Source organism: Danio rerio, chromosome 18 (assembly GCF_052040795.2).
Source record: "Danio rerio strain M-AB ecotype USA chromosome 18, GRCz13ab, whole genome shotgun sequence".
Lineage (NCBI taxonomy): Eukaryota > Metazoa > Chordata > Actinopteri > Cypriniformes > Danionidae > Danio > Danio rerio.
The window spans coordinates 35,467,712-35,477,962 of NC_141038.1; the positions used below are offsets into that span (position 1 = coordinate 35,467,712).

Below are 10,251 nucleotides of genomic sequence, written 5' to 3' on the forward strand. Positions count from 1 at the left end.
GGCCGGGGAGCAGCGGGCCAAGGATGGACTTCTGGTTCCGCTAGCGGAAGCAAACTCACGCTATACTGGCGGTTCGAGGTAGCGTGTCTAGAGCCGTCATTAATTCCGACTTCCGGGGTTCCTGCGTCATCAGGACCCAGGGCACGCCCCAGACTCGCTGAAGGCCTGCTGCTGCGTCCGGGTCTGGAGGATGGGCTTGGATCTGGTCGCTGGTATGGATTGTGTCAACCTGGCTGGTTTTCTTCGTGGCTTTGGAAGGTGGAGTGGTGGATGGAAGTGGTGCTCCGGATTGCAGGGAGTTATACATCGCCAGGAGTTCCGCTTTGGTGGTTCGGCGCGGAACGGTGACGCCTGCGCTGACCAATGCTTGGCGGAGGTCGGAGACCATGTTTATCCCCGTGGCGGGGATGGAGGATCTGGCTGAGGCGAAGGATGAGGCTGGAGAAGACTGCCTTCTGGGAGATGGAGAAGGTGAGCCCCTACGTGATCGAGCGGCCGTGGTTCGGGTTGAACAGCGGCCTTGGGGTAGAGCCGCAGGCTGAGCTGATGTGTTGCGGTGGTCTGGGTGCCGGCGGGAGATCTCAGAGGGTCCTCGGCAAGGAAGGCGTTGTCCTCTGCGAAGAGATTAATCTCTGACATGATTCAGCGTCGAAGGTTGGATGCTAAAGTCGTGAGATGCTGCAGGTAAGACAGCTCTAGTATATATAGGAGTACATTCAAGAACTGATTTGATAATGGAATGATTGTCAAAGACGTATTCAATACTGAAACTTCTGCGCATGCTCCTCAGGAAATTTGTTTACAAAACATCATATAGTGTAGGTGTGCTAGGACTGTTTGGTATGGGCTTGAAGGGGAGAGGATGTTGAATATGCAAATGAAGTGTCCTTTCCTGGATTGATCTGTTTTACTTTATTTGATGAGGAAATATATTGTTATCTCATCAATCAAAGTTAGATCTGAGATTGGGGTGGAAGGGGGCAGGGGGGGGGGGGGTGGTATTGGAATCAAATGTGGATGTTGCTGTGATTTTAGAGAATCTGAGAAACAAAAAAGGTGAGAGTAAACATTGCATCCAGGGTGTGGTATATGTGAATGGATAGGTAGATATGTGAATAATGAACACATGTGATGAATCTGCTTGTTAAGTGGTGACGTGTTAGTGATGCATGTAATCCTGTTTCCGGGTCCACTCATTTAAAATCCTCATTTATGACCTCTTTTTATTCATATCACACATTAAAGTAAATTTTATATAAAGTCATAGTGTACACAACAATATCTGGGCTTGCTGCATTACAAATACCTAAAGTTTTACAATTTATAAAAAAATTATCACTTGCTGGCCATCGGATATTAGGCATGGATATATATATATATATATATATATATATATATATATATATATATATATATATATATATATATATTGCAATTGTGATTTTCAAAAGTATTACATCGCTTTGTAAATGCTTATGCTTATTATTAGCATTTGATGAGTCTCCCTATTCAGTTTCATAAAGCGATTGGACCCGGAAGCCCCTTCGCGTGACGTCACACTTAACAAACGGATGAAGTTGTTGCAAGTAGGGCAAAAATAGGGAATGTGGTGTTGTATAGGAGATGGAAATGTTTAAATGCTTTTCATGCATTGAGATATTATTGTAAAGTTTTGGTTGCTTCTGCCTGTAAAATAAGAGATATGGTTGTTTGGTGCAGGTTGTGCATGGGGTGATTTATGGGAGTATTATCTCTGAATAATGAGGGATGGGAGTCAGATGCGGCTCTGTTTCTGGTGCCAGCTGTCCTGAAAATAATAGCAAGAGAGAGTCAGCAATTTGGTTATGAAAACAGGGAACATGTATAGCAGTGTAGTGATCAGCAGTAAAGTCAAGAACTTGTGGAAATTAACTTGTGGAATCTAATTTCCAATATAAACAAATGCTGCAGAGTTTACAATAATCTCTGACCCTTTTCTTAAGCTCATCAGAAAGTGGCAATTGAGAAAGTGACCATCTGTCTTTTGTTTATCTGAAAGACAAAGGTGTTAAGAGCTCAGAACTTGCAAAACCGCTTCTTGATCCAATCAACATTTGACCGTCTCAAGAGACAGAGACACATGGAGCAGAAAACTTACATTTCACCAGACACAATTGGAATATTTCACTTCATATACCTGTAGATGTAAATGATCTGTATTTATTTAATATGCACTGCTTGACATACTTCACTGTATGATACTTTGCTAAATAAAGTTTATATATAAATTTTTGGGTAAATATCAATATTACATAGGGATGTTTAGACTATATATTGCAAATAATGTCTTGGGTAAATTGATGTGGTTTGGAAATTGAATTATGCTTAGCAAAATATTTAAGATTCCTAAATATTATAATAGTTAACCGGTGGACTTTGACTATATGCAAATGCAGGCCACATTATGGATGACATCTCCCAACTCACAGGATCATCCAATCACAATGCTGGATTTGAAAGGTGACATCCTTTCAATCCTGCCTTCCAGAGAAAGTATTAAAGACATTCTCTGAAACAAAGAAGGGGGTTCTGTTAAAAAGTGCAGTTCAGTTCAGCGTGGTTTAGAAGTGTGGTTCAGTTCAGAGCAAGAGTTCTGCAGAAGCGTGGTAGTAACAACAAATGATATCAAGAGTGGTATCAGAACTTTTCCTGCGTGTTCCAGCAAGGATTTGGTAATTGGATTCACAGTGCTTTTTCCAACGCGTGTGAAACCATAGGTTCAAGACCACCACCTCCAGAAATCTGCTTGTCCCAGATTTCCAAGAACTCTACCTTCAAGGAAAAGACGTGGGCATGTCTCCGACATCAAACCACCACCTCCAGAAATCTCAATTTCTGTGTGTTTCAGAATATGCAGATTTCTATGCGCAAGGATAAAGACATCAGCCTGTCCCCCTCCTCGAACCACCACCTCCAGAAATCAGCAATTTCTACAATTTCCAGAATCTACACATTTCTTCTTCTCAAAGCTCAAGAGAGCCAAGTCTGCTCTTTCCTGCTTGAAGACCTGTAAGAAGATCCAAATTTTTCCAATCACGGTATCAATTGTAAAAACGTAAATATATCACTTGGGAAAAAGAGAGTGCCAGTGTAACAGTGAATAAGGAATCCTGGAGGCTGACCATTCATCTCTCCGTGATATGGTGGTGGATACTAAGGGGTACATTCCAAATAAGGCAGACAAATATTTATGAGATGGAATTTTGAGCATTTGGGGAGGCTTGTCGTTAGCGAGCCGGCGACCCTGGTAATATTACTCGAAGCCTACGTAGGGGGTGGCAGCTGTGTAAAGATGGATATCTACTGGGGATGAAATGAAATTGCTATAAAAGAATGAGCAGCCAATCCAGCACTTTAAAGGAAAGCCAAAGGCAGAGTTCATTATGCAGGGTGTCTGCAGGGTTGTAAAAGGTAGTAATTTAAATTAGCCAAAATTAAGGCCATTAAAAAGTATTAAAAAGTAATAAATGTCATCTGACAAGGTATTACATTTTCGAGCCCAGTTATTTTAGATAAATTTTCAATTTGTGTCAAGTGCAGGCCTTTATTCTAAATTTTGTGGGGATTTATTTATATGTTGAGAGTAGGACCTGAGTCTTGTGAGGTGGAGTTCGCGTGTGCGCTGAAACAAACCGACGGGTACCCGGCAGGCTTGCTGTCAGCCATATGGGCGAGCTTGCCTTTGATTCATTAATTAAATTAAAACATGGCAAAATGGAAGTTTTCGGACCTCAAGCTGGAGGATGCAAGATTTAAAGACTGGCCTAGGCCTGTAGTTGGCTTTAGCCATGTCTGCAAGAAGACGATTGTATTGGCTCTATATTAGTTAATATTATGCCGAGTTCAGACTGCATGATTTTCAAACTAGTCGTGTCACAGATGTTTTCACACTGCATGACTATCTGGGCTAGCGTTTCGTCGCTGCTTTGTTTACACTGCAAGATGGTTCGGCGACATGGACATTTACATTGCATGACTTTACTATAGGAAGAATCGCCGACAACTTCGTCCAAACTACGTCTCACAGCCAAAAACATGTAGTATATCTTTTGTTATTAACTACATAATGAGAAAAAAGCCTTTATTGGGGTAGAACATGTACATGTTTGCTCACCTGGGTTTAAAGGGAATTAGCCATTTCTCCTCAACTTAAGTTGATAATAAACTAATTTCTTTCTGTATGAAACGTCAAACAGACACGGTTGCTCCTGGGTCCTGTCAAACCTCCACTAGTTTTAGTCCAAATAAACCGAAAAAGAGTGCTTTTAACTTCTCCCCCAGCCTCCCGCTGGCCTGCAGCAGGTATACACCATAGACTGTATACACACACGTACACGCAAGTGAAAGCTGCTCTCTCATTGGCTGTTGGCAATCGCTGATATTTTCAGTCAAAACTCAATTCACACGGCATGATTTGAATCGCCGACAGCTCCAGATATTTAGCATGCCAAATATCTCACAGGCATCGGCGACTCATCGGCGATTCTCTCAGATTGCGTCTTTGATCGTTCATACTGTGTGATTGTCACTCACGTGCACGAGCAGCGATTTGACTGTGATTTCAGGCATTTGTTGGCGATTTCTCAAAACCTGTCAGCGAGCCAAAATCGGGGCTAAAATCACGCAGTCTGAACTAGGCATTAGCTGTCAATCACTGAAGGCTTTCCGCTACCATATGACAGGGAGTTTGTGTGACCGCAGGAAATGCAAAAGGGGAAGAGTGAAAAGTACCAATGGCGGCGATTATGTGGTAAATGTTGATCCACCTGTCATAGTGAACATATGTCCACTAAATGTATACTCTAAGGCTACGTTCACACGGCAGGCAAATGTGGCACGAATATGATTTTTTCCCCCTCATGTGACACAAGTGATGACAGTGTGAAAAGCCCAAACAGCATGGAATCTGATCTTTTCAGGTCAGATCTGTGCCACTTCCATATGTGATCTTAAATCAGACACAGATCTGATGTTTTGCGATGCGACTGCAGTGTGAAAGGTTATGTCGGATTTCATGTGACTTTTATGTAATCTTTGAGTGACATGCATCTTCATTCTTTGCTGCAAACATCATCTACTCCTCAGCAGCACAGTAGAATGGCACACATGGCGATTACAGCACCACTGAAAGTTGGTTGTTTATGTTGAAAAATTATTTGAAGGCAAAACTGGTGCTTGTTAACTACTTTGGTTAACGATTGAGGCACAGGTTGATCGCGAAGCCAAAAAGCATTCTGGGTGTTGCGGATGGGGGATCTGTGTGCAAATGAGGAAGAACTTTCTCTCCAAGAAAAAAAAGGGCAGGTGCTCAAGCACCCAAACCTCCCCTCTACACGGGTCTGCTGTTTATAACGAAGTGAAATTAAATAACTCCACGGAGATAAACCAACTCCGCCTTCACAGTTCCGTCTGCGGCTGCTTATTAACCCTTGATGAGTTCACTACACCGCCAGTGGTCAAAGCGCCACGCACCACGTGATCAGTGTTTTGTTATTTATCACAGGAGACTTATTTTATATCTCAAATGCCAAAATACACATTAGTAGTAGCAGAACATTTATTTACAGTTCATGAAATACACCACGGTTGTCTGTAGGGGTGTCAAAATTAATTGTTTCTTCGGTGCAACGCGATGCAGACGGGGACAATAAGGTATCGGTTCAGTAGTAATCATAACCGGTTCTTATGTACTGACGTCATTTATCTCCTTTGCGCTCTGTTGCGAGGGAGGTGAGCGCGAGTTTTTACAACACTCAGCCAACTCAGGGCCAGTCCATGGCATAGGCACCATAGGCAAATGCTAAGGGTGCTGTATATCCAGAGGGGCACCAGAAAGGAGCGCGGTTCAGTTGGTTTTGTTTTCGATATTCCTGACACACATTCAGTTATAGGCGGCAATAGCTCAAAAACCTCTAACCCTAAAAAGATCTAAAGCATGTTTCCTACAAAAAAAACAAAGCTGGTTATGTTTCAAAGCTGTCTTTCGTTTTTTTTTCGCTCGACATTACGAGCACTGCTCTGTTTAAGCCCTTGCAATATGTGTTTAGCCGGGAGAGCTCAAGCTGAGAGGAGCTCTCATTAAGGGACCGTCGGAAAAGTGCTTCTTTTTTCGTTTTTTTTTTTTTTTCATTTTTCTGCTCTGCTCAGCGCGAGCTCTCCTTGTTGCGAGGGCTTAAGTGTGTGTGTGCGTGTGTGTGTTTGTTTGTTAGGTGCTGTCTATGTGTATGTGTTTGAATGAGAGACAGTGTGGTACTGTGTGTCTGTGTGTTTATACAGACAGCTTGCTATAAGCATCGTCAATGCACCATGATGCACCAAGATATCGAATTGAACCGAATCGAAGGCATGTTAATCGTAACCGAACCGAACCATGGGACCAGTATAGGTTTACACCTCTAGTTGTCTGTGAAAAGGGTAATAATCATATAAGCATGATCTGACAATGTGCTTACTCATACAGCACTCACGTGTGTGGATAATTAGACATTTTGTGACATAAATAAACATTTATTACTGCTATACTTCATTTTTGTTTGATGGAAACCATAAAAGCTGGGGAGGAGGAAGTCCAAGAGTTGCGTTATTGTTTGGCAGACTGTCCATGTTTTAAAATTAATGGTAGCTGCAGTGTGTCCGATTCTGAGATTGCTTTTTATTGTTTTTCTTTGTTGCTCTCTGTGGAGGCTCGGGGTGGCTGAGTGCTTGCGGGACTGTAGTGGGTTGAGGATAGGAGAAGAGTGTGGTTCTGCTGTCTTTTGGGGCGGAGTCAGTGAAGAGGGTTAGTGGGGGTGTAGTGGTCGATGCTGGCATTACTGAGGAATGAGGTTGACCAGGATTCAATGTACTTGCAAGAGTGCCCTTTGATTGCAGAAACATCTGGTTAGTGGACTGTTGCTGTGCCTGCATCATCTGAAATCTCTCCTCTGCCTCTTGTTGTGCTGTTTAGTATTCTCTCAAACAGGCAGCCTTTTCAGCCACCTGGCTCTGTTCAGCTTTTCGCAGCTCTGTCAGCATCATTCTGTTGCCCATCATATATGCCTGGATGTCATTATCAGCTTTGCAAGACTTTGTCTTACTTTTTTAAGCTTAAGGACTCCAGGAATGGGCAGTCTCCCTCCTCTAATGCCTTCTTCATTGACACTGATTTCTGTGCTTGAAAATCAGACACTATTACATCAGGCACAGTGACCTTTACATTGAGGATACGTTGCTTGCATTTCTTACTGTTATTGAAATACACAATTTCTCCAGGTTACTCAAGTCCATTTTGATGCAGAACATATAAACAAATTGTTATTGTTAAATAAACTGTGTGAAACAAAATTACTGAAATGAATAACATGAAAAAGATTTTAAAAATTGATTGAAATGTTATTTTTTTGCTTTCATAATATATCTTTGCAAATAGTTACCTATTTAAATTAAATGTAAAAAAATATATATTGTTTTTGCATAAAACTCCGCTAGCGCATGTACATGGCGTGATCCAAATATCTGGTTTTAAATTTTAGAAAATTGATAATTCAAATAAACATAATTCAGGTTCAGATTGTTTCAGTGTATTTTAAGCTATTATACATTTCCAGTAAACAAATAAATGAACAATAATAATAAAATATCCAAACACATGTTGTCATGAGGTGCGTTCGACTTCATGCGGTGCTGCGCAGATAGATCGAAATCTGTCTTAAAGCATGCTGGTTAGAAATCTTGTCCGGATTGATGCTGTGCCGACGCCACGTGACTGTCACATGTGGCATCAAAGTACCGCGACAGCGCTCCGAGATCAGACGGCAAACTCAGACCGTGCAGCTTCTGAAGAGCGACTGCAGAAGCTCTGATGACGACACCGATATTACACGATTGGCCAAGTTCACCACATGACAAAAAACACGTGTATTTCGGGTTTATAATTGGACAAATTCCGATTCAAAAGTTTCAAAACAAACAATTCACTTTTCACACCCTCTCTATCTTGCACACATCCTGCTTAAGACTACCAATATTTTACTGCAGTAATCATCTTTTGTTAAATACTCTGGTTATAAAAGTTAGTTTGTTTGCACAGGTTTATTTTTAACTTTTTTATACAGACTATTTACTGCATTCATCTCCATGAACGATTTAAATGATCTATTTTAGTGTATATTTTAGTGAATAAACTAAATATGAACTCAAATAGGTCTTACAGACTTTATATTTTATTTCCTGTCTAGCAGTTAAGGCTACCTGCTCTTTCTGGGAAACTTCTACATAGCTCACTCATTTTACCTTTTGTTCTTTTCAACACAATCTTTTTGGATTAAAATGCTTTTTTCAAAATAATTTCATTATCCAAATAATCTAATTTATTAAGACCTAATCAAAACCTTGTTTTGCTTTTTACATTGGACATTTTTATATCTATAAATGTACATATATGCAAACCCTTTTTTACCATATTCAAACAAGAAGTATTAGCCTAAAGATTGATGTTTACCTCCTAGAATTTAAGCTTATTGCTTTGTATTTAATACACCTGTTTGTTTTTATGTTTATATTAACCTCTCATTTCCTCTTATTTCTCTCATGCATTTGTTATGTTATTCATAATTCTCCCTTATTGTTTAAAAAGGAACTATAGTTTGTAGAGACTGTATTCTACTTTATTTGTAAATGTTTTGTTGTTATAAATAAAAATAACAAAAAAATATGATGACGCCATGTGATCGGTCATCATGACTGCAGCAACTTTGAGTCCCGAAGTGTCCAGCTGTCCGTCTTGACAGCTCCATTTTCAACTCCGCCCCCGCCTGCGCTCGGCTATTCTCGTTGATCACCGGCTGCAGCTGAGCTTCATGTCGAACGCACCTATGGTCTGTCACCTGCATGTTGTCACAGTCATTTATGTTTGTTTTCTCGTAGCTCAAAACCCACTCATCAGTTTACTGCTCAAACCACCCACTCATCAGTTTACTCATTAGATGATTATTCACACCTGTCTCTAGTCTTATCCTTATTAGTCTCCCTATTTATTTTTCTCACTTTCAGTGTCTTGTATCGGGTCGTTAGTGTATGTTTACCTCACGCGGTGGTCTCTTAGATCGTGTCCTGTCTAGTAACTATTTTGACTCCAGTGCCAGTTTTTGATTTTGATTTTTGTGGTTTGGACTATTTTCTTTTTTTTTTTTTCCTCTTTCATCAGATCGCCCTCGCTACTATCTGTTGTGGCAGACGCTTCCCTCATCACTTCCTGCTTCAGCCTTTTCTATATCGCCCATCAGCAATCTTTTCTCTCTCTGGCCGCCTTGTATCCCACCCGGGCGCTTTCACTTTGGCCGCTGATACTGCTGTGTTTCCTGTATTGACTGCCTGCCTGGTTTGACCGCTGTGCGCCTCCTGCTGGAAGCACTTAGTATTGCCATTCACCTTAGTTTACCCATGTCCCTGTCACATCTGTCAGTGACCACCTGAGGGCGCTGTAGTTCAATGGACAATGAGTGAAACTACAGCACCCATAAAGACTACAAGTTCATACATACCACGCGCATTACACACGGTCCACGTACACTGATTGGCTGACAGCTGTTCCTGTTTCCTGTTAATTTCCTGGAATATTTATACAACTATTTCACCTCTGTTTGTCACTGCGTCGTTTGTCTTCCTTGTCGTTGTGTCCCCAGTTCTAGTAAGTCTTGCTACCGAGTTTCTTAATCTTGTTCTTGTATTTTTTGCTAAAGTCTAGTTTGCAAAGTTATTGTTTCTGAGCCTTGTCTCTGTTTTAGTTTCTAGTTTGGTCATTTGTTTGTTACTTTGTATTTTGATCACCGTGTTTGTAATGCAAATAAATTTGCACTGTAAATAAATATCTGCACTTGGATCCGCACCTTTTTGTTTTTGTAATGTTTTGATCACGCTAAACGTGACAGAATGACGCAGTCACATAATGGATCCAGCAGATAATCTAATAATGCTTATAAAGCAGGGTAACTGCTCCGTTGAACGATATATTAAGGAATTTTTGGAGCTAGCCCCGAAGAGCTCTCACAGTGACCTTTTGTTAATGATGTTTTTTCGGGGAGGACTTTTAGAACCAGTCCGCTCCCGTATGCCATCATATGAAGAGGAGTGGAGCCTGTACTTTTTTATGGAGTATGCGCTGCTGATATCTGGCTCCCCTCTCTCTATCTTCTTAGTGGAGCAGAACCCTCAGGAGGGAGGCCTGAGGAATGA

At 41.1% G+C, this 10,251-nt stretch overlaps 1 long non-coding RNA gene across 1 annotated transcript; it reads right to left on the reverse strand.

The window, feature by feature from the left end:
• Positions 1-6,140: 6,140 nt before the first annotated feature.
• Positions 6,141-8,947, reverse strand: LOC147839781 (uncharacterized). Its single transcript, XR_015515117.1, has 2 exons — positions 8,287-8,947; positions 6,141-8,247 (listed from the first exon to the last, which is right to left on the reverse strand). It is a non-coding gene; the product is annotated as an uncharacterized LOC147839781 (long non-coding RNA).
• Positions 8,948-10,251: the final 1,304 nt, after the last annotated feature.